Source organism: Chiloscyllium plagiosum, unplaced genomic scaffold (genome assembly GCF_037043375.1).
Source record: "Chiloscyllium plagiosum isolate Xiang-an unplaced genomic scaffold, Cpla_swu_hap1 HiC_scaffold_2, whole genome shotgun sequence".
NCBI lineage: Eukaryota > Metazoa > Chordata > Chondrichthyes > Orectolobiformes > Hemiscylliidae > Chiloscyllium > Chiloscyllium plagiosum.
The window spans coordinates 107,661,904-107,688,077 of NW_028270140.1; the positions used below are offsets into that span (position 1 = coordinate 107,661,904).

General features: G+C 39.9%; 1 long non-coding RNA gene across 2 annotated transcripts in view; it reads right to left on the bottom strand.

Annotated features, from left to right (window-relative positions):
- Positions 1–8,932, bottom strand: part of LOC122559481 (uncharacterized) — a 32,156-nt gene extending 23,224 nt beyond the window's left edge. Inside the window, exon 1 of one of the 2 annotated variants that reach the window (XR_006314432.2) lies at positions 8,846–8,932. This is a non-coding gene — a long non-coding RNA (uncharacterized LOC122559481). Of the gene's footprint in view, positions 1–2,170; positions 2,226–8,845 lie in introns of those variants that run through there. The other variant, XR_015759166.1, reaches the window with a different exon arrangement.
- Between the last annotated feature and the right edge of the window lie 17,242 nt (positions 8,933–26,174).

Genomic DNA, 26,174 nt, shown 5'->3' on the forward strand with positions numbered 1-26,174 from the left:
ATGCCATGGGAGTAATGGATCATTGATCCAGCGAAAGTACCACTCACCAACATTGCCCCATATACCCTAAGTAAAATTTGGTTGGCTAAAATTGATGCTACAATGTGAAACAAAAACAGAAAATTGCTGGCAAAACTCAGCAGGTCTGGCAGCATCTGCAGGAAGAAAACAGAGTTAACTTTTCGAGTCTAGTGCCTCTTCATCTGAACCTAATGCTAATAATGTGATATTGGTCTACAATTTGTTTCACTGTGGGATAAGTGCAGGTGCTAGAAACAACAGTTAGCATTTAGGCTTCAAAAAGGTAATGTAAGATGTCAGGATGTTAGGAATATGTGCTTTCACAAGTTTTGAAACACCCCACCTCACCTTGCTGCTGTTGACGACATCAATATTCTCCAAGACAAAGCTAGAATGTGAACTGTGAAAAAGCTAGAAAGACTGATCAAAGAATGATTAGCTAGGAATAGGATTGGATCATCTCAAACAGCTTTCAATGGCCCTTTTTTCACGGAGTGGCTTCTGAAATATCTAGGGTTCACTTGCTCCAGAATGCTTGATTTTGACTGGATCCTGAGGTGGACACAATTTTATCACTTGGTGAGTAGATGTGCTTGCTCTCAATGGGATCACTGCTACTGATTTTACCAATGGTCATTCTGAGGGATAGGATGTAACATTCAAATGTAACGTCCCAAGTCCAAGTCCAAATTATCAATGCTGATGGGTTTACTTGGGTCGGCAGAGGTTTCACAATATTTGGCCATTCTCAGATTTCCAATGAAATTAATTCTGCAAAGAATACATTTTGTCAAAACTTTCAATCCTGTATTCATCTGGACAATTCACAAGAAATATTCATTCTAACAGAAAATAACAGCTATATTGAATGAGAGGAGAGGTCCAGTTGATTGGCATCCAACTCCAGTTCAATGTAAAGTGCAGGAGGACATTACCAGGTGCTGCACCAGTCTTTCTTAAAATGAGTATCAACCTTGTGAAGCTAGAATATAAGACTACTGGAATCCCAGCAGCATAAACAGCAAGTAATTTCACAAGCAACAGATCAAATTTAAGCTATACAGTCTTGCCACATCAGTTGCAAATCGTAGTGGATAATTAAACAATTATCCCATCACCAATGCAGATTGTTTCTAATGCATCCACTTTATTTTATACTGATGTGTTGGCTCCATGTGGAAGGATTTGAAACAATCTACAGCCAGAAGTGCCAATGGATGACTCATCTCAGCATGCATTGGATGATCCCCAGCAATGATAGATGTTAGTCTACAGTCAATTCGATTTAGTCAAGAAATAGCTAACGACATTGAATACTGCAAAGGCTATGAGTCCTGAGAACCATTCAACAGGACTACTGAAAACCACTGTTCTTGAACTCGAAGCATTTCCAGCCAAGATGTTCTAGTACAGCTACAACACTGGCATTTGCCCGATAAAGTTCCCAGGTATGTAACTTGCAGGAAAATTCCAACACAGCCAATTACCAGTTCATTAGTCTCATCTACATCATTGTGAAGTGATACAAGGGGTCATCAACAATGCTATCAAGAAGCATTTGATTAGCAATAGTCTGCTCACTGATGCTTAGTTTGGGTTCCACCAGAGCTACTGGAGTCCTGACCTCCTTACATAGAAGCATAGAAATCATAGAAACTTAGGATCAGGAGTAAGCCACATGGCCCTTCAAGTCTGTTGCCATTCATCATGATCATGGCTGATCACTCAACTCAAAAGTCTATTCACGCATTTCCACCATATCCTTTGATCCCTTTAGCCCCAAGTGCTATATCAAATTCTTTCTTGAAATTGTGTTTAGGACTCAACTGCTTTCTGTGGTCGCAAATTTCACAGGCTTACCACTTATTCTTAGTTCTAAATAGTTTACCACATATCCTTAGACAGTGTCCAGTGGTTCTGCACTCACCTGCCATCAGGAACATTCACTCTCCATTTGCTTTGTTTAGTCCAGTTCAAATTTTACAAGTTTCTATGAAGTCCCCACCCCATTCTTCTGAACTCCAGCAGGCATCAGTCTAACTAATCCAGCCTCTCCCTCACATGACAGTCCTCCCATCCCAGAAATCAGTCTGGGAAATCTTCATTACCATTTGCCTTCTTTTATTACCTACTGCACCTGCATGCTTACCATCAGTGACTGGTGTTTGAGGATAAGTGGGCTTCATTGTATATTCCCTTCTCTCAATTTATAGTCATTCAGATGATAATCTGTTGTCTTGTTTTTACTCCCAAAGTAGAAAAGAACACATTTATTCAGATTATTGTATTTTCCATGCATTTTTCAATTCAGTCATCTTGTCCAAAGCATATAAAAGCATCTCTGCGTCCTCATGCAGCTCACCCTTCCAGTCATCTTTGTATCATCTGAAAATTTGGAAATATTACATTTAGTTCACTCATCCAAATCATTTATATACATTGTGAATAGCTGGAATCCCTACAGTGTACGAGTCGTCATTGCCATTTGGAAAAAGATCTATTTATCCCTGCTTTTTATTTCTAGTCTGTCATCCATTTTCTATCCATCTCAATATATTACCCCCAATCCCATGTGCTTTAATTTTACATGCAAATCCCTCATGTGGAACTTTGTCAAAAGCCTTCTGAAAGTCCAAATACACAACATCCACCAGCTCTCCATCAACTCTACAAGTCACATCCTCAAAGTATTCCATGATTTACGAAAGAAGTTGAAGCTCTTGTCAAGAGAAAAATGAAGGTTTATGTGAGGATGAGGCATGAAGGCTCAGTTAGGGGGATTGAGAATTATAAGTTAGCCAGAAAAGATCTAAACAGAGAGCTAAGAAGAGCCAGGAGGGGACATAAGAAGTTGTTGTCAGATAGGATCAAGGAAAACCCTAAGGCCTTCAGGCCTTATATCAAGTATAAAAGAATGACTAGAGTAAGATTAGGGCCAATCAAAGATAGTACTGGGAAGTTGTGTGTGGAATTTGAGGACAAAGGAGAAGCAATTAATGAATACTGTTCGTCAGTATTCACATCGGAAAAGGACAATGTTAGTGAGAATACGGAGATACAGACCATTAAATCAGTTGGGATTGCGGTTGAAAAAGAGGAGGTTTTAGCAATTTTAGAAGATCTGAAAATAGATAAGACCACTGGGCTGGATGGGATTGATCCTCAGATTCCCTGGGAAGCCAGAGAGGAGATTGCAGAACCTTACAGGAGTATTGCCAGAAGAATGGAGGATAGCAAATGTTGTTCCCTTGTTTAAGAAGGGGAGTCGGGACAACCCTGGTAATCATACGCCAGTGAGCTTTACTTTGGTGTGGGGAAGGTGTTGGAAAAAGTTATAAGAGATAGGATTTATAATTATCTGGAAAGGAATAATTTGATTAGGGATAGGTGGATGAAGGTAAGGGGATTGATGTCGTATATAGTGCCTTCAGTAAGGCATTTGATAAGGTTCCACAAGGTAGGCTATTGCACAAAATAAGGAGTTTCAGGATTAAAGGTGATTTAGCGGTTTGGATCAGAAATTGGCTAGCTGAAAGAACAGAACATGGTGGTTGATGGGAAATGTTCATCCTGGAGCTCAGTTACAAGTGGTGTGCCGCAAGGATCTGTTTTGGGGCCACTGCTGTTTGTCATTTTCATAAATGATCTGGATGTGTGTATAGAAGAATGTGTTAGTAAATTTGCGGATGACACTAAGGTTGGCAGAGTTTTGGATCGTGCCGAAGGATGTTATGGGTTACAGAGGGACATAGATAAGATGCAGAGCTGGGCTGACAAGTGGCAAATGAAGTTTAATGTGGAAACGTGTGAGGTAGTTCACTTCAGAAGAAGTAAGACGAATGCAGAGTACTGGGCTAATGGTAAATTACAAGTGTAGATGAACAGAAAAATCTTAGGTTCCAGGTGCAAAAATCCATGGAAGCTGCCACCCAGGTTGATAAGGTTGTTAAGAAGGCATATGGTGTGTTGGTGTTTATTGGTAGGGGGATTGAGTGACGGAGAAACAAGGTCATGCTTCAGCAGTACAAGACACTGGTAAAGCCATACCTGGAGTGTTCTATACAGTTCTGGTCACTGCATTATAGAAAAGATGTGGAAGCTTTGGAAAGGGTTCAGAGGAGATTTACTAGGATGTTGCCTGGTATGGAGGGAAGGTCTTACAAGAAAAGACTGAGGAAACTGAGGCTGTTTTCATTGGAGAGAAGAAGGTTGAGAGGTGACTTAATCGAGACATATAAGATAATCAGAGGGTTAGATAGGGTGGACAGTGAGAGCCATTTTCCTCAGATGGTGAAGGCTAATATGAGGGGACATAGTTTTAAATTGAGGGGTGACAGATTTAGGACAGATATCAGGGGTACTTTCTTTACTCAGAGAGTAGTAGGGGTGTGGAACAACCTGCCTGCAATAGTAGTAGACTTGCCGACATTAAGAGCATTTAAATGGGCATTGGACATACATATGGATAATAATAGAACGGTGTAGGTTAGATGGGCATCAGATTAATTTCACAGGTCAGTGTAACATCGAGGGCCAAAGGGCCTGTACTGCCAAAAGTGTTTAAACTGTCAAGCATGATTTTTCTTTTGTAAATCCATACTGATCTCTGTCTGATCCTGCCACTATTTTCCAAGTGCTCAGCTATTAAATCTTTTACAATAAACTCTAACATTATCCCCACTACTGATATCAATAGTATTAGAGTCTTGGTTCAAGCACGGTCAAAAGAGCTGAACTTAGAAATGATGTGAGAGTAATTGTCCTTGATATCAAAACTGCATTTGACATCAAAAAAACGATGGCAAAACTGGATTCAATGGGAATGAGGGGAAAGCTCTCGAGAGGTTGAATTCATACCTCGCACAGAGGAAGATTGCTGTGGTTCTTGTAGGTCAGTCATCACATCTCAAGGAGATCTGTGCAGGAATTTCTCAGGATAGTGTCCAACATGGAGCCATTTTCACTGTTTCATCAATGAACTTCCCTCCATCACAAGGTAAAAGTGGAGCTGTTTACTGATGATTACATAATATTCTGCACCATTCTCCACCTTTAAAACTTCCGTAATTACTTGATTGACCAAATAATTGCTCACCTTTTCTAATTTTTTTCATTCTCTCAGTCTCCTTTGGTATATGCTCCATATGAACCAGCTTGGGATATGTTTATAGATGAAATACTCTAAATCAATGAAGGGTATTGTTGTCATGGACAATAGAAAATGAATAAGATTATTGATGGGACAGTTATGAGTATCACTTAAAGCATGGTGCATTCAGCAATTTATGTACTCTGTACTTTTGTGAATATCATTCTAATACTGAAACTATAAGGCTGGTTTTATCTCTTGGCAATGGTGTAAATAAACAGACCAGATCCCACTTCAAAAAAACAGGATAACTAGTTAACCTAACTATAGGTTAACTATAAGGGGCAGCTGATCGTTTGCCATTTCATCATTTATCAACAGCATTGAACATTTTAATATATTAGAATCTATAATGAGAGCTGATGTTAAGAAAAAAAAAGCTTGAACATAACCACATGGTAATATTTCAGCTTATATCATCATTTAGGCCTGAATTTTTGCAACTTTTCCACTGATGCAACAAGTGACTTAGAAAGCCTGAATCTGAAGTTCATGCAAGTGAAAAGGATACCATTTCCCCTGTATTTGTCAGGGGTAAAAGAGCAAATGCAAATTGCATATCCATGTTTCATGAAAGCAACTGCACATATAAATCCAGTTTCTTCCAGTTTTATTTTACTTGAGGTAGTAAAGAGTGAGATATGAGGCATGTGCAAGCTAGACCTAATAGAAGCAGGTCTAAATGGTGTGGAGTCACTTGGATAGGTAGTGTTACAACACAGGCTAAACCCCTCTGCTAATTTAAACCTGACACACAGAGAAGCTCACCTCGCACCGTAACTTGTTAAATTTTGACAGGTAAAGAACTATCCCAGAGGTCACCATTTCAAGTAAAAATTAACAATTTCATTCTTTAATTCCAACAGAGAACATTAAAACCACTATTTACAGCTCCTTTCTCTTAAACCTATCCTTTACCTTCCACTCTACAATACTGGTCTGATAAAAAAAATGTGATGGAGATTAGAAAAAAAAAATCAGGTTTCAAAACCAGTCAACTTTGTCAATTCTTCTTTGTAGACTTTCCTCTGTAGATTTTTCTCTAAGTCAGCTTTGGTGTTCGACTGCACAAATTTCTTACAGACAGGTACCTTTCAGTGAGCTATTCAGCTAGCAGTCTATACTTGTTGGTTTTCTTGACAGTTCTCCCTCTGTTCAAAATGTCCAGTTTTATACACCAGAACATCAGATCATTTCATTGGTTTGATGTCATCAAAACACTAATTTTAAATTCAATTGGATTTTGGTATCTGGGGCATAATTTAAACTGGCCAAATTTGAATTTGTTTTTGTTCGATGGCAATGCAGCTCCAGCTATTTATTTCAACCAACTGTTACATTTTTAAATTTTTCAGGACACTCCGTGCTTTGAGTCAGTCCTTCCTAGCTTCCTTTCTCTCTTAAAGGCACAGTACATGTCTACGCCTTCATAACAGTAGAGTAACTTATCATTTTGCATATGGTTCCAGGAAGCCTATGTGAGAGCTCAGGTGCCTTTTGAGGAGAGTCAGCTGCCCTTTGGGAAAATTAAAAACAAAATGAATCTTCCTAAAAGGTGCTTTAATGCATTGGAACTATGAAGCTCATCAGTACTATCAAATGAGTTATTTATGGAGCTGTCATAAGGAGTTATCAAAGTCAGTTATCAGTTGTCAGGGTATTTTAAATTCCTGCCCTATGAAGCATTTAAAAAAAACTGAAGTGTTAAAAAATTCAGTTTCTTCCATTTCATTCTGTCCATTGACATAAACCTGAGTTTCACAATTACAGAATTAGAGTTCATGATTGACTTTGCATTCTTTCATTGTTGTAATATGGCGTGTGTCATTTTTCAGTTTGGTTGGTAGCTCCAAGGAGTTATAAATTCTTTGAAATGGGACGATGAATTTCAATGCTGTTTTTAGAATAAATAACAGTGCGTGCTTTTTTAAAATGATCTTTTCTTTAAAAAGTTAATATTTCATTGGCACTTCTGAACATCATTCATGGGTTCTGTGGTCTGCACATGGTGAAAATTGTGTGAGCTGGCATATTAGGAATAAGAAGAAAGGGTGTGCAGTGGGGTTTATGGTTTGGCACTAAGGTTTTGAAGGTGTCAGTGAAGGACATAGACTGGCTTTAAGATTATTAAGTGCAAAGGGGTGGGTATAGGGACAGAGATTGACACAGAGGCCATGCAGGTGGGTATGTATTGATAGATTGCCAAGAAGGACATGTACAGTCATGATGGGATGGGTGACATCTATAGGACATGGGGAGAGTTTGGGGGGAATGGGGGAGCATGAAGGGTGAGAGCTGATTTTTTGTATTTTTGTGCAGGACAGTGGTATAAGTTCATTTATTGACACACTGTACACTTTTCTGAAGTCATCTACTGACTCCCAGAAACCCTGCCATTTCCTCCCCATTCCCCATAACAAAAATATTAAGTTCTGGAGTTCTTTCCTTCAGGTAAGTATGTGGAGCTATGGAGTGTCTTGACTTTATGTTTGGGACTCAGGACCAAAGATTTTGGACTTCATCTCAATATGGTATTGACCCAGGTATTTATTCTTTTTTGAATTCTAATAAGAAAAATAATTACAATTTATATAATATCAGCAACGTGAATCTCTATTTAAAAACAGTCAGCTGAAATAATTCACTGCACTTCAGACACTGAGGCTGGAGCCTGCATCTTCCTGCCTGTGTACGTGAAGGTAGTGCCATTAAAATAAAGTGCATAGCCTGCCCGTCATCTTGTCACTCATCTTCAATGTGTCTTCCATGTTATGATAGGAATGAAGGCACCTGGTGGCCTGGCTTATCATGACCTGCTGAAGCCCCAAAGTGACATATTAATAGCCAGTGAAGGGCCTTATTCTGCCTCTGCCACTATTTTACGGATGACAGGGAAAGCTGAAGTTGTGTGGTAGGCTAGTGATTCTGTGGGCTGGTATTAAAGAACAGTGGGAGTAGGCCTTCTTTGAGTGGGGGGGGGGGGGGGGGCTCTGTTTCTGTTGTATATACCCCACCCCACCCCATCAGAAAATATTTCCCTTATTTAACCCTAAATCCAACCTTTCAATTACATAGTTGCACCTCCTTCACGCCTTTCATTGGGAACTGTCAACTTGAACCATCCAAAATCTAGACTTGCTTGAATCAATTCTACTTCCTCAAGAACTGCCTGTAGACCCAGCAATGGCCTCTGTTGTAAAAGGTTTTGAGTAATTCTGACAGTGTCAATATTTGATTACAAAAATCATGATCATGAGGTGTTGGTGAGAGACTCAAGTAGGATCTCTTTGGAGACATGCCAAATGCAAGGATCTCTCAATAATGTCAAACATTTTCTTAAAACCTATAAATAGTTGCAATAAGACAATTAACTACATCTTGTTTACTCTACAAGACTCTTCCGTTAGACGAGAAGGTGGGATAACCTTGCACATACTAGACCACTCAAGCCTTTAAAGAAGACATACACTTAAATGATATGGAGAGCAGCGCATATAACATAGTGACCAGCACAACATCTGTAGACTTAATCTAACAACATCCATCCAAAAAAATAAATATTATGTTAACCCAAAATATTTCAAAGAATTGTTCAGGGCAGCAAATGCAAAAATACCTTCTGGCAACACTCAACACTGAAGAATACTTCAAAAAACAATAGAAAGCATTTCAGACCTGACAGAAGTTGTAATGGAACAAAAGAAATCCACAGCTCCAAGGCAAAGGGTGTAGGCTGCATTCTGAGGTAACGATCTGTGTGAGTGGTCTGAGTTTAGTTGCTGAGCAAACAAACAACGGGGACTGTGTGAGTCAAAATGAGATATGTCTGGTATAAAATGGAAGCTATAAATGGCACAGTAATTCAGGCTGAAGGGGTGAGAATCTAAGAAATAAATTGCAGCTCAAATTAGGTATCACCATCACAGTGAAATACCAAGACACGCAGTTAAAAAAAGCAAATTGTAACTAACAGAATCAAGAGACAAACTTGCATAATCTGGAGAGAAAAGCCAAAGGAATCATAAACTCCAGCATTTAAAATAGACACAAATTGGGCAATTTAAAGAATTGAACTATTTTGGTCTAACTTAGGAATTCTTTCAGGCGACTCCATTACAGCCACCAAAGGAGGAATCCTTCATAACAATTTTAAAAGGCAGGATATCCTCCACTTTAAGGCAAAGAATGGGGGAACCTATATTACAGATGCAATAAGCACGAATCCTCCAGTAGGTTGCAACAGGTTGGAAAACGTTGCAGAACAGCAGCAAAATGTGGGAGAACTACTAATACTGCAAAATGAGACCTCTAATGAAGATAAGATGCTAATGAAATTAGGAAGCCATGAGATTAGTAATAACATTGCCAGGAAGGTTTTAATTCAGAGATGGGCCAAATAATATCCGAAATACTAAGTTAAAAACTCAATGAGTAAAAATATTTCTGTATTCATTGGGAGTATAGAAAATGTTGCTCGCCGTGGAGGGTAAAAGAAGCAACAATCACATTCAAATAGGTATTGAAAACCTTTGACAATTATTTCAATCACAAGATTAATAAAATTAATGGAAAAAAAACAAGATTTAACAGATGAATTCAACAGTGTGGGAAATCCATGGATGCTCTCATTAATGATTTCTGCAGACTAGTGGAGTGATGCAACTGTCATGACTTGAAATCAAACATTATAAGAGACTGAAATATTGTAGTCATTATTGTTGAGTGTTCATCAGATTCATTACAGTCTGGAGAAGACCTGATTTTTCAGTTGGTGAGTGAAACAATGGAGCAGAGGAAATGCTAATCAACTGTAAAAAGAGAAGTTCAAATTCAGCACATGACAACTCCAGAATCCAAACTTGATAAGCTACCAGAGAGCTAAGACACCAGCCTATGTAGATTTTTGCCAATGAAGCAGAGAAACCTCATGCATGCAAACAGTATCCAGCTATAAAAACTGAATGTTTTTATTATATCTCATAGGTCTCTTTCAGAAAATATGACAAAATGGATAGAGCCACAGAAAAGCGAAAGACATAACTACTATGCATACAAAGGGATTAGGAAGGTACAATAGTCTCCAGGTGAAGACAAACTCAAAGTTTTCCTTGTGGGAATCAATGAAGCAGAACATCTTAGTAAATGAGCGCTTATGTCAGTGGCCATTTCAAGAATTTCAAGTTAGATACAAGAGAAAGTGTTCCACTATTTTCACAAAATTCCATTTATAGCTGACAGAAATTCAACTGCATAGTCTGGTGGCATTGCACTTAACATTAAAAGGATAATGCAGACAACCATCCAATACAAGCAACATCAAATAGTAAGAGTCTTGTATATCCTTTACAGCCATGAATTTTCATTCTTGACAGAAAGGAGTGTGTTCACTTCAATTTCATTCAACAACAGGAAGAAGATAAACATCAAAAGTCAAGCTATCGCCAAATGAGGAACATCTGGTAGATTTTATAGGTTTCCATAAACTCAATATTGTAGCCATTAGTGATGTGGTAAAATCCAAACAAAAAGCATAATTAGGTTAATTATGTTGTAATAAGAGATTTGTTTTAATTTTATACTTTCAATGAGTTGGAAAGATGCAACTATACCAATTTGGTGGAAATGTTTTTTCCTGTTATCAATACTGAAGAGAATTCATATTCCAAATGCTATCAAACTTTGAGAAGAAATGCAATCAACTGGATGCCCTCCACAAAAGAAATATAAGAAATTGAACATTTGTATGGTTGAGGGGAGAATATCAAACATTGGACATCAAACCAACAAGAAGACAGTCAAAGCAACTACCTTCTATCAAGCAAATTACCATTCTTCCAAGTCCAGAGAGAAATAATTCAGGGAGAAGAGCGAGATCTTCAGATTGTCTGAATTTGTACAGCTTGGGTGAGAGGGTAAGTATAATTGTATACAAATACATTATAACAATAATGTTATCAGAAAAAAGTTTGTTGAGAGACGTCGCATTTCAGTCTGAAACATTCTTAAAAGTGTGAACTTGATTAAGTATAATAAACACCATCCATCATGATGGAGATAGATCCAATGCTAGGTCCTCCCAACAGTTTCAGTAGTAAAGGACTACCTATGAACTATGTAAGTAGTTGCAGAAATGCACTAAATTATGTTGTGTTTATTCCACAAAATTCTCTCCATTAGAAAAGGAAGAAGGCTACCCTAGCACATACCAGACCATGTGATCCACTAAAAGGCTCATGCACTTAGAAGATATGGATGACGGCACACAAAACAGCCGCTGCTGGAACCTGGCATTGCTGAGACTACAGAGCTGTTGGCCAATCAATTACCTTGGCAATTCTCTAGGGCAGGGTTTCCTTCTGGGCAGGGGGAGAACCCTCACCCCGAAACAAAGCTGCCCCTATCATAAAACCCTCACTTTGGGATGAATATGCTGACAACTGACTCTTCTGTCAAGCTAATAAGGAGTACTGCACCCTGTTAAAATTCAGTCCATATGTGAAATGTGAAAAAAAATCTAATATAATAGTTCAAAAGATGAAATAAAGCTAGCTGTAAATATAATTGCAAGAATTGTGCCTGTTAAAATTGCAGTTGATTTTGCAATGGTAGTAACGGTGTTGAGTTGCTGAATAATTACACAGAGGTGAGTGTTCTCATGTACTGTCAGGCTGTCTTGGATTAGCTATTCATTTTCCATATGCCTGATCTTCACTGGATATGTAAAATGGGTGGTCGATGCACGAATGCCCACTTAACACTTTTGTTGATATTGCAAGTCCAGCCCACTTTTAGCCAGATATCTTCATGGAAGTAAAAGTGAAAATTCACCACAGAATTTAATTTAAATATTTTGCAGCAGGTTTGTGCTGGTGGAACAGAATTCTATGAGCAGAGCAGTGAAGACATGGTACTTGATCTTGTTGTAATTCCATCTTTAAATTTTAATTAGTTTTCAAAGGCATCCAAATTAATAATAAATAATATAATAACAAGGTTACATCTACAAATAAATTATTTAAATTAGATATCTCTGTAAGATTGAATGCCATGTGACCACTTTCAGTCCTTTGAAGCTTGGTCAAATTACACTTAGATGGAACAAGCAGCAATCCATATTCAATAGACATTCAACATGGAGTTCAAACACTTGTAATCAAACCAAATGGGAAACATGAAAGCTGCAGCATTGAAGCTTACTGTTAGTGTTTATTCAAAATGTGAACCAGATTGGAATTTGAGGAACCAAGATCTGAAACAGCTGCAATGGGGAAAGAATGAAGGCTGGAGGAGGACCTTTTCTGAATTCCTTCCTGTTCATCATTCAACCATCTTAACTGACACTTGCTCAGCCATGTCCATCCACCATTTTCTAATTGGATTGAATCTGGTACATTCCCAACTTTGTAAGCCATAGTATCATGGCTGGCTCGTAATTAGGTGACATTTCATGACTGATATTAACCTTGCATTCAATGACTCTGTTTCTATGACTTGGGGCTTGTGAAAAAGCATAAAGAACCTGCTTTTGGGATAGTCCTGGAAAGTGAACAGCAGCACGTCTATGGTTTTCATTGCCAGTCATACTCCAGAGAGGTGGTTAGTCTGGGTGGTTTTGAGTTGCATTAGGAGAAAGGCACAGATACAACATCCTGAAATCAGTTAAGAAATTAACCAAGGCTAATCTTTCAATTGATCTTGGCTTCAATGCATTTGGCTGAAAATGACAGCATCATCTTTAACTCATTTCTGCTGACAGATTCAAGACTATCTCCCCAAATTGACTTATTTTCAGCTCATGTGCTTGATGCTTCAAGTAAACTCATATTATCAATAATGAAGGTATTTAAAATGACTGCTGTAAATTTATTGTTGTACTGTTAACTGTAAAAATTCAAAATGAGAAATGTGAATGATATTATGAAATTATTCTGCTGAAAATATTAATGATCAACATTTTCACGTGCATTAAGACCAATGTTATAAAACAATAGAAAACCTGGTTTTCCGCCTGCCACTTGCTTCAGCGTGGACAGTGCTTGGTTTAATGATTTTATCTGCTGTAGTCAACAAAACTGCTTCTGCCTGATTTCAGTGTTGCAGCAGCACTGTAACACTGCCAGACTGTAAGTCTGCTGAAGAGCATCTTACTTCTTAAGCACCTGAGAAAGAAATAAATAAAAGGACATTTGAAGGAAGGAAATGAGCTAAGCAATGAAGAAGCTCGTGAGGAGCATAAGTACCAACATAGGCCAATTAGGAAATGAATGGCCTGTTTCTGTGCTGCAGATGTTTAGGTAAACGACAAATATTATTTAGGAGGTCCTGGAGGAATCCTGAAATGCAACCTATCTCCAGAGGCCTAATATACCGGTGGGAATGAATGGTAATAAGTTCTATACATCACCGTTTTCACTGTTTTGTTACTCAGATTACATCCATCCATTAAGGGCTCCCTCAGTCAAAATCCAGCTTCACTTTCAGGAGAGACTCAAGAGAGGCTATCAATTATTGGAAAGCTGGTAAAAGAAATTACCAAATAATTTGCTGACTGAGCCCACTGCAAATGTACAATACATTGGTGGATTGCAAAACGGTTTCATTCTAACTCTATCAAACAGATGTTAGAACAAAGAAAGAAAATTTACAGCCCAGGAACAGGCCTTTCGGCCCTCCAAACCTGAGCCGATCAAGATGTACTGTCTAAACCTGTTGCCCAATTCCTAAGCATTTGTATCCCTCTGCTCCCCACCTACACATGCATCTGTCCAAACGCATCTTAAATGAATCTACCATGCCTGCCTCGACCACCTCTGCTGGCAACGTGTTCCAAATGCCCACCACCCTCTGTGGGAAGTACTTGCCATGTGTATTCCCCTTAAACTTTCCACCTCTCACCTTGAAAGCATGACCTCGTTATTGAATCCTTCACCCTGGGAAAAAGCTTGTCTCTATCAACCCTGTCTATACCCTTCATGATTTTGTAAACCTCAATCAGATCCCCCCTCAATCTCCTTTTTTCTAGTGAAAATAAATCTAACCTACTCAACCTCTCTTCGTAACTAGCACCTTCCATACCAGGCAACATCCTCATAAACCTTCTATGCACCCTCTTCAAAGCATCCACATCCTTTTGGTAATGTGGCGACCAGAATTGTACACCGTATTCTAAATGCAGCCAAACCAATGTCTTGTACAATTTTAACATGACTTGCCAGCTTTTATACTCAATACCCCGTCCAATGAAAGCAAGCATCCTACATTGCCTTCTTGACCACTCTATCCACCTGTGCAGCAACCTTCAAGGTACAATGGATCTGCACTCCCAGATCTCTTTGCCCATCAACTTTTCCCAAGTATCTTCCATTCATTGTATAATTCGCTCTAGAATTAGACTTGCCTAAATGCATCACCTCACATTTGTCTGGATTGAAAGCCATCTGCTACTTTTCCGCCCAACTCTCCAGTCTATCTATATCCTCCTGGATTCTCTGACCGTCCCTGATGCTTTCTGCTACTCCACCAATCTGTATGTCATCTGCAAACTTGCTGATCATATCAACAATGCCCTCTTCTAGATCATTTATGTATATTTCAAACAACAGTGGCCCCAATACTGACCCCTGTGGAACACCACTGGTCACCTTTCTCCATTTCAAGATACTCCCTTCAACTACTACTCTCTGTCTCCTGTTGCTCAACCAGTTCTTTATCCACCTAGCTAGAACACCCAGCACACCATGTGACTTCACTTTCTCCACTAGTCTACAATGGGGAACCTTATCAAACGCCTTACCAAAGTCCATGTATATGACACCAACAGACCTTCCTTCATCTAACAACTTGGTCACTTCTTCGGAGAACTCTATTAAGTTGGTAAGGCACAATTTCCCCCGCACTAAACCATGTTGCCTATCACTGATAGGATCTATTTATATTTAGAAAAGAATGAGCTTATCTCTCAGTATCCTCTCCAGCAACTTCCCCACCACTGACGTCAAGCTCACTGATCTGTAGTTACCCGGAATATCCCTAGTACCCTTCTTGTACAGGGAGACAACATGAGCAACCTTCCAGTCCTCTGGCACCTCACCTGTATTTAAGGATGCCACAAAGATATCTGTCAGGGCCCCAGCTATTTCCTCTCTCACCTCCCTCAGCAACCTGGGATAGATCCCATCTGGTCCTGAGGATTTGTCCACCTTAATAACCTCTAGCATACCCAACACATCTTCTCAACTTACGTTGTGTGTAAATAGGACAGTCAAGATGCTTCCGGGTTTTCAATTACAGGGAGGCCATTTTTCAGGCTGAAAATTGTATCCAGCAGTTCAAATCTGTCTCCATCCCATCCTATCCTCAAGCCATGTACCCCTTGCCACTTCAGAATTTTTTCACAGCATAAGACCATAAGATATAGGAGCAGAAATCAGCCATCCAGCCCATTAATTTGTTCTGCCATTAAGACATGACTAATATGTTTCTCAGCCCCATTCTCTCTTCATTCTCCCTGTAACCCTTGATGTCCTTGCCAATCAAGAACTTAACTATTACTATCTTAACTACATTCAATGTCTAGGACTCCACTGCCTTCTGCAGCAATGAATTCCACAGAGTCACCACGCTCTGCCTGAAGAAATACTTTCTCATCTCAGCTCTAAAGAGTAATCCTTTCACTCTGAGGCTATTTCCTCAGGTCTTAGTCTCTCCTATTAGTGGAAATGCCTTCTCTATATCCACTCCAACCAGGTCTCTCAGTATGCTGTAAATTTCAGTGAGATTCCCCTCATCTTTGTAAATTCCATTGAGTACAAACTGCAGTCCTGATCAGACAAATTCTTCAGCCTGAGATCATTCCTGTAAACCTCCTTTAGACCCCTTCCAACACCAACACATCATTCCCTAGGCACAGAGCCCAGAATGGCTCACAATATTCCAAATGCGGTCTTACCAGAGTCTTACACAATCTCAGCAATATGTTTCTGTTCTTGTATTCTAGTTCTCTTGAAATGAATGTTAACATTGCATTTGACTTCTTGATTGCTACTGAACCTCCATGATAGCCTTAAGACAATCCTCCTGTAAGACTCCCAAGTCCCTTTGTGCTTCAGATTTCTGAAGCCTTTCCCCATTTTGAAAAGTCTATGCCTCTATTTTTTTGTGCCACAACGCATACCCTCACATTTTCCCATCCTCCTCGCCTGTCCAAACCCTGCTGCAGCCTTTCCACTTCCTTAACACTAGCTGTTCCTCTACCTATGTTTGTGTCATCTGCAAATTAGCAACAATACCCTCAGTTCCTTTGTTCAGATCATTAATTTATAATGAGACTAATTGTGGTCCCAATATTGACCCCGTGTGGAATTCTTCGTGTCACCAACAACCATCCTGAAAATTGACTCTTTATTCCTACTCTCTGCTTTCTGCCAGTCAGCCAATTCTCTATCCATGCCAATACCTTGCCCCTAATACCATGGACCTTTGTCTTATTTTGCAACCTCCTTTTCAAAAGCCTTCAGAAATTCAAACAGATCACGTTCACTGGCTCTCCTTTGTCGAATTTGCTCATTACCTCCTCAAAGAATTTTAAATTAAAGAATTTCTAAATTAAGAAATACCTTAGTGTTTCATTGAGGAAATGTTACAATCTTTCTGGATGAATAAATGAAAAAAAGCCAAAGGGCCTTGCAAATTTATAGTTACTTTAGCTACCATTTCATTTGAACCTCATGATTGTGTTACTGGCTTGACATTCCAGACTTATTTTATGCAAATTATATCATTGGAAGTGTAGATTTACAAGCCGGAACCAATATACAGCAAGATAATTGCTCTTTGCTAAGTAGTACAATGTTTGAGTGAAGCTTTTAATCATTTCCATCGCAACAGGAATTTTAGCTTCTCCAATTTTCGTTACGGGAAGAAATTCTGGAAGTGCTCAATACTGATATGCTGAATTCTGGATGTGGGAGACGTTAATTGTGTTCTGCATTTTCCTTTTCCAGATGCTAATCTAAATGAAGGAAATGGTAAACCAGGGATAGAAGTTGCTGTTTGGAAATAATCAGAAAGTGGTCCACTGAATGAAAATGTGGTTGGAGAACAACGTTATCATATTAAAAATACTGCTATCCTTCCAGCTCTAAGTTGATGAATGTGCTGTAGAAAAAGCAGAAGAAATCATAGAGTCACTACCTCATTTCTGAACAGTTGTCAAGACATCAGTGATTAATGAGACCATGATAATGTTACCATGGTAACTGTATCAGAGTGATACTGCTAATGACTGTGAAGAGAGTATCAGGAATAGGTGAGAACAGCACAAGACAAACTGGTGACTTTGGCGAGAACTTAACAAAACAGACAGCATCCACCAGAGATAAAATCCAACTATTCTAATGAGTAATCTTTTATTAAAACTTCTTCTAAATTTCTGAGGTTTTTATTTCAGTAACATTTCTGCATTCTTGTCACTAAATGTAGAAAAGCTGTTATTTTCTAGTTTGTGAGGAGAATTCAATTAAATGAGGAGGAACATTTGTGTTTATCTCGATAACTTTCACAGCATTTTAAAAGCACAGTTGTTATTCCTGGTATGTGAAAGCTGAAGTGATGTTGATGGGATGTTATCCTGTTAAAAGAAAAAGAAATGTAACAAATACTGAGATGGTGAGTTGGTATGTTCTGCTAAGTGCTGTTGTGATGTACTATGCATGGCACTTCAAATCTAGGATATCTTTTCTTTCAGTATTATTCTGGTAATGCAATAATGCAATACTAATGTACTGGCAGCCTGATCTTCCTGCCCTCAGCTGCATAATCATGTAGATTTACCAGTAACAATTTAACAGAGGGAGGGAAAAGTGGAAGGACACTAGATTTGAACAATTTCCCTCCCTACCATTTTTGAATAGTTTGTTACAGATTAACCATGGATTATGTTATTTATCTACTATTTTTCACAAGGTTTGAGGAGAACTATACAAGAGAAGTAAATGGAACAGAGTTATTCCCCACAAATTACTGAATCTAATGGAATAAGGTGACAGTATTATTTATTAAGTACTGTGAAGCATTTAATACATTCCAATAATTGCTTAGACAAAAAATGGATTAGTCGATTATGTCCTGAAGAAAATGAAAGAGCTAGAAAATATACGCAGCGCCCTGTTAATATCAGTTTCAATAGCTGTGCACCTATCTTCTTAATGGTCAAGTGGAAAGGATGCCCAAGCTAGTGACAGAAATTACTTTGACCTAATCCTGATTCAGCCGTGCTAATGAGACCAGGATCAATTTGCATCTGAAAATTATTCAGACTCTATACTATAATGAAACAATTTTGATATATCAAATTACATTTTTTTCTGTCCATGATCAGGATTATTTTTACAAGGCATGGATGGCACATTTGGCAGATCTCCAATTTTGAGAATCTGTCATTCATTAAGAAATTCAATATAAATAAAAATTCCTACAGGAATAAAACAAGACATTCAATGAGAGTTAAACTGGAATTATTGATGACGAATACCCATGATGAATGGATGAGCCATAATTTTGTTTCCATTAACTAAATGGGTCATTCAGTGATCTCAGATCTTGCTTCCTATTCACTAAGAACCGCTCCCCCTGCCACGCCCCCTACACACCTCCCCTCCCCCTCACCCCTCCCCACCCCAGCCTACCTCCCCCACCCCGCTTTCTTGGCACAGCATTGATTGCTTGTCCTGCTGAAGTTTTATTCAGCTTTCTTTGTAACATTTAGTCTTGATTTTTGGAATATTTGCTTTCCAGAACTTCAAACTTGTCAGAAAGGTCACCAATGTTCCATTTCGCAATAAGCTCTTTTTGCTCAGGGTTTGGTTAGCTCAGACTTGCTGGATGGGTGGTTTGTGATGACAACTGCGTGTGTTACATTTCTGCACTAGTTGAGATTACCATGAAGACTCTCCTTCTCAATCTCTTCCTTCACCTGTGGTGTGGTGATCCTCGCATTAAACCACAATCACGCTCTCGAAAGAGGCTACGTCACCTTCTTGATCATCAGTAATGCCTTTTTTTAGCATAGTGCCTACTCACTTAAAACCCATGGGCACTGGAAATGTTGTTTTGTTGCCATGCTGCACCTGAATGGTGTTACAAATATGTAGCTTGTAACATTGCCATGTCTTTGCAGTGTGCAAACAATTTCCTGAACAACATGGGCAATGGTGTTTGGAAGATGACAGTGAGAATGGAAAAATGAGATTCTTGACAGTAAGATAAGAGGTCATCTTGAAGAGTCACCTTTGTCCAAGGCCCCAAAGAATCCTTCTGCACCTGATAGAGTTTACCTGTACTTCCACACATGTCATTTACTGTGTCCGTTGCTCTCGATGTGGTCTCCTCTACATTGGGGAGACAGGACACCAACTTGTGGAATGTTTCAGAGAACATCCCTGGGACACATGCACTGAACAACCCCACTGCCGTGTGGCCAAACAGTATAACTCCACCTCCCACTCTGCCAAGAACATGCAAGTCTGGATTTCCTCCACCACTAACTCTAGTCATCTGACGCCTAGAGGAAGAACCACCTCATCTTCTTCCTTAAGACCCTCTAACCACATGGGATCGATGTAGATTTCATCACTTTCTTCATTTCCCCTCTCCCCACCTTATTCCAGTTCCAACCTTCCAACTCAGCACCGCCTTCTAGAATTGTCTTATCTGTCAATCTTTCTTCCCACTTATTCTGTCTCCTCTCCTCACTGACGTATTACCTTCACTCCAACCTTCATCTATTTATCGCATTCCCAGCTACGTTCCCCCCAATCCCACCCCGCCCTCCCATTTGTCTCACAACTCCCTTGGGCACCCCCTCATTCCTGACGAACAGCTTATGTTCAAAATATTGACTCTCCTGCTCCTCGGATGCTCCCTGACTGGCTGTGCTCTTCCAGTATCAGACTCTTCGACTCTGATCTCCAGAATCTGCAGTCCTCACTTTCTCCTATGAAAGAGGCAACCCACTGTGTAAAAATGGAAGACAAGAAAGTGTGAGAAGCATGGGGGACTGCAAAATGAAATGTTCATGTACAGTCATCAACATCATTTCTTTGATAGGGGAACGGTGCATAGTGATGTTTCGCAGCAACTAAGCTGCAGGCTTTAACTTGGGAGTTAAAGTGGGGAAATGAATAGATAAATAAATGGTTGAGTAGAAACATGGGGAAGACAAAAAACTTGATGGAGTTGACAGGTATGTGAAGGAGAAAGAACATGAAGGATTGGAGGAGGTAACTTGCACTAATAGGCTGAGCCTGCAAAGCACCTTCTGAAACATAGAAACAAAGAGTAGACCATTCAACTCTTCAAACTTACTCTACCATTCAATGGGATCAGGGCCAATCCTCCATCTCAATGCCATATTCCCGTGTTCACCCTATATGCCTTGATGCTTTTAAAATCTAAACACTCATCTACTCCTTTCTTGAATATACTGTATTCAGAGACTTGGCCTCCACAGCCTTCTAAGAATATCACGGGTTCACTCTCATTTGAGTTAAAACAAGTTTCTTTATCTCAGTCCATATTGATGGGATTCAATGTTGAGATCTCAAGACTGTAGAATGCCTCAACGGAAAATGAAGTATTGTTCCTAGATCTTGCATTATGCTTTCTGGAGCTCTGCAGTCTATCCAAAATTGAGATGTTAGCATGAAAGCAAGATTTTATTTGAACAGCAAGCAACAGAGAAGTCAGGGTCATTCCTACAGATAGAGTGAAGGTGTTCCACAAAGCAGTCACCTCATCTGCATTTAGTCTGCTCAATGATGAAGAGCTGTGAAGGAAAGTGAACGTCAGATTGAATGTCATCTTTACCCTGACAGAGCGTTAAAACATCAGTAGCAACAAGCCAAACTATATATATACAACTCCCAAATCCAATGGAACTAAGTTGGTTGAGGTTATCATTTTCTGACTGTAAATGGGGTAATGCTGGAAGGGCAAATAGCCCCAAGTCTATTTCCAACTGCAAATACAGCTTTTTGGTTCATTCTTTCTTCTTTTTCATGTTGTGGAATGTGGAAAATCCACATTGTTGGAAGGCCTCACAGCATCAAATTCTCTCAATTCCAACCTCACAGTGTTTTGTGCTACTATGGACACTAGGGAAAGAGTAGCAATCCATCAGACAGGACTCTAATGTCCTGTGACACTAAGGAAGGCTTCCGTCTCCAACCTTCATTCTTTCAACTGTCTTAAAATGGTAGCCTATCAGACCAGAGCAAAAAGTAAAAATATATTTATAAATGTGAGATTCTGTGTCACAGTATGTGATACATTCCTGACACAGTATGTCAAAAAGTCGACAAGAGAGGAAGCCACACTGGATCTGGTACTTGGTAATGAACCAAGCCAGATGTTTGATTTAGTGATAGATGAGCACTTTGGAGAGTGACCATAATTCGGTTACATTTAGCGATGGAAAGGGATAGGCACATGCTACAGGGCAAGAGTTATAAATAGGGGAAAGGCAATTATAATGCAATTAGGCAAGACTTGGGAGGCATAGAATGGAGTAGCAAAATGCAAGGGTTGGGGCAATCGAAATGTGGGGCTGGTTTAAGGAACAGATATTGCGGGTCTTTGATAGGTATGTCCCTGTCAGGCATGGAGGAAGTGATAAGGTAAGGGAACCATCATTTACTAAAGAAATTGTATCTCTTGTTAAGTGGAAAAGGGAGGCTTATGTGATGTTGAGATGCGATGGTTCAGATAAGGCGATGGAGAGTTACAGATTAGCTCGTAAGGATTTAAAGAGAGAGTTAAGAAGTGCAAAGAGAAGACATGAGCAGTCTTTAACAGGTAGAATAAAAGTGAACCCTAAAACTTTATATAGATAAGAGAGGAATAAAAGGATAACTAGGGTAGGAACAGGTCCAGTCAAAGACATAAGTGGGAAGTTATGTGTGGATCCTGTGGAGATCGGAAAGGTGCTAAATGAATATTTCTCAACTGTTTTCACTCAGGAAAAGGAGAATATTGTGGAGGAGAAGACTGAGATACGGGCTAGAAAGGATTGAGGTTAGTAAGGAGGAGGTGTTATCAATTCTATAATGTGTAGAAGTAGACAAATCCCCTGGTCCAGAAGGGATTGATCTGGGAAGCTAGGGAGGAGATGGCAGAGCCTTTGGCCTTGGCCTTTGAGTCATCATTGTTGACAGGTTTAGTACATAAAAATGTGTTGCTGGAAAAGCGCAGCAGGTCAAGCAGCATCCAAGGAGAAGGAGAATCGACGTTTCGGGCATAAGCCCTTCAGGTTTAGTACCAAAGGACTGGAGGATTACAAATGTTGTGCTCTTGTTCAAGAAGAGGAGTAGAGATGACCCAGGTAATTATAGACCAGTGAGCCTTATGTCTGTTGTAGGAAAAGATTTGGAAAGGATAATAAGAAAGAAGATTTATAATCATCTAGCAAGCAACAATTTGATTGGAGATAGTCAGCATGGTTTCCTCAAGGGCAGGTCATGTCTCACAAATCTCTGAGTTTTTTGAGAAGGTACCAAGCATGTAGATGAGGGTAGGGTACTTGACATGGTATACATGGACTTCAGTAAAGCTTTTGATAAGGTTCCACATGATAGACTATTGGAGAAAATGCAGAGGCATGAGATTGAGGGTGATTTAGCAGTTTGGATGAGAAACTAATTTTCTGTAAGAGGGCAATGAGTGGTGTTTGATAGAAAATATTCAGTCTGGAGTCTGCTTACTAGTGGTATGCCAACAGGATCTGTTTTGGGACCAATGCTGTTTGTCATTTTTATAAATGACTTGGACGCAGGTATATGTGGATGGGTTAGCAAGTTTACAGATGACAGCAAAGTTGGTGGACTAGTGGACAGTGTGGAAGAATGTTGTAGGTTGCAGATGGACTTGAATAAACAGAATTGGACTGAGAGGTGGCAAATGGAGTTCAATGCAGATAAATGTGAAGTGATTCACTTTGGGAAGAATAACAGGAAGGCAGAATACTGGATCACAGAAAACATTCTTGGCAGTGTGGATGTGCAGAGGATCTTGGTGTCCATGTACATAGATCCCTAAAGTTGCCACCCAAGATTACAGTGCTGGGAAGAATACATATAATATGTTAGGTTTTATTGGTAGAGGGATTGAGTTCCGGAGCCATGATGTCATGCTGCAACTGTACAAAAAGCTGTGTGGCCTCACTTGGAATATTGTGTACAGTTCTGGTCGCCTCATTACAGGAAGGATGTGGAAGCATTGGAAAAGGTGCAGAGGAGATTTCCCAAGATGTTGCCTGGTGTGGAGCGAAGATCTAATGAGGAAAGGCTGAGGGACTTGGGTCTGTTCTCATTGGAGAGAAGAAGGCTAAGAGGGGATTTAATACAGACATACAAGATGATCAGAGGATTAGATAGGGTGGTCAGTGAGAGTCTTTTTCCCAGGTGATGATATTGGCTTGTATGAGGGGGCATACCTACAAATTGGAGGGGCAATAGATTTAAGACAGATGTCAGAGGCAGGTTCTTTACTCAGAGTGTGTTAAGGGCATGGAATGCCCTGCCTGCCAATGTAGTCAACTCAGCCACTTTAGGGGCATTTAAACAGTGCTTGGATAAGTATATGAATGATGGTGGGATGGTGTAGGGGGATGGGCTTAGATTAGTTCACAGGTCGGCACAACATCGAAGGCTAAAGGGCCTGTTCTGTGCTGTATTGTTCTATGTTCTATGTTATATTTACGTTAAGGTGCCACCCTTGCCACCTATGTGGACTCAGAATATTTTGTTTTTCCTTTTCCTCTCACTGTATCTAAGTGCAATCCCAGGGTCTGCAGCTCCAGTGGAGGGAACATGTCATGCAGTGGAGCCTGTTGGTCCTGTAGCTTTGGATGAACAACTGCCTTTGTAGCTAGAGGATCCAGAATAGATTCAGGTTCACCCCCATCGGCATGAGCTACAACAGGATCGAGGATCACAGTGAACTCATAGCTAGACTGGCCTGAGATAATATTTCTGAGAGTCTGTGTTTAGTTTCTCCTTCATATAGGTGTTTGCTGGCACTGCCCTGCCTCCTTGTGAGGAAGGAGCATCTGTGTGAGGTCAAGGCCCCTCCTCCGACTATCTTGTCATTGATGCTGAGCATCAATGGTTGCAGTGATGAAAAACATATCTGCATGCATCTCTGGCAGCCAATGAGTGTACTGTTGGGCATGACTTTCCATGGCAGCTGCCATCCTGACCATGAAAATATCCAGATTCACAAATTCTGTAGTTAATGAGTGTTGGTGAATTCCGTCAATCCTCAATCCAGTTTCCCAAGTATCTCTGACAAATCTGCCCACTGTTCCTAGATCTTTCTACTCATATTGGCCAAGAAATGAATGACCAATATCAGGGGTCTATTTTTGCCTGGCACTGACCATGTACTTAGTCTCCAAAAGTTCGCTGAATGCCAGTTTTATCCTCAAGCACTTGCGAAGACATGACATTTATCTGCTAACTCCAGTGTCTAAACTAGCTAATCATACTTCTCAAGGTTTCAGTATCTGTGTTTGTTGAGGGTCGATAAGAAAACTTTGCTAGGGCTGTCTATGAGAGATCTGTGTCTTCTTTCTCAGCGATGGAGAAGCAAGTATTAGCTGGAGGATGCAGTGGGTGCTGCGCATGCCTGCAATAGGGATAGAGATTTTGGCGTGTTATGGTGGTAACAGGACAGCAGCAAAGCACTTCACAATGAATCTTACTTGGTTGATGGGATGTGGAGGTATCAGCATTACCACAAGAGTAGTTAAAGTCCTCTCCTGTTAATGTATGGATTCTCTTCTCGTATGGGGTGAGTCATAAAAATATCAGACTGTCAATTGTATGGATTTCTCTACCCTATCGTGGCCTGCTTCCTCCTGGAAGGAGGGATTGTGACAAATGAAAGTGGGTGCTAGAGCTGTTAGTCTTTGTACAGTTTGAAGAGAGATGTTCCGAGTGAATGAATGAATAGGAATTGCAAAGAGCTGGAATGTTTAGTAGTTTTGGGGGATGGGGTGGATGAGAATCATTGAGAGAAGGTGCTGAATGCAATAGTGGGAGTGGTAGGCCAGGGTCCTTGTGGGAGGTGGATGCTGAAATAGAGTTAGAATGAGTGTGAGATGGTAGAGAGAAGATGACAGCGCTAACTATTTTAGTGCTCAAAATGTAATTAACCTTTCCTTCGCATTGATGGGCATTCCACTCAGCCATAGACACTGCACTGTCTACGCCAGCATTTTCAGAGTAGGCTGGCAGAAACAAGACAGTGCCCTATTCCAAAACCCTACCCGCTCGGACCCCTGGGTCTCTGACTGCAAACAGGGCTTGCCAATTTTCCATTATCACCCATCTATCATGGAAATTTTCACATGCTGGAATTGTTAAAATAAATCACTGGCTTGTAGCATTTGAAGTGGTGCTCAGCTGGGTTTTAAATATGGGACCAGTAGTGCAAACTCCTGAAGGTTTCAGCAGTGGCAAGAACAAAATTGACACTTTATGCCAAATGTTGGGAAAATTCAGCCCTGAGTCTTTTAGGTAAAATGAAGGAAGTTGTATGATCTGTTCTGAGGTCTGCCTGACATCATGTCTGGTTGGTTTGATAGAGATTAAAGCAGGCCCAGATAGCTAACTGGCAAGTAGGTGCAAGAGTTTTAAAGTGGCAGCAGCCTGTGGACAAACAGTGGATAGATCATATCTCTCAAGTATCAGTAAAGTGCTGCAAATGTTGGGTTTATAAATGCTTGAAACTGTCTGTTTGGTTCCAAGCTAAAAGAGAGCTGTTCAACATTTTTACCTGAATACACAGCTCATGGGATGCATTTGGAGGGAGAAAACATTCCAAAAACTGATGGAAAGGTTAGTCTGCAGGATCTGTGAGTGAGAGCAGCTAAAGGCTGAAAATCATCGTGATTCACCACACAGGATTTGATTTAATTTGATTAGATTGTTGTTACATTTGCCAAGAT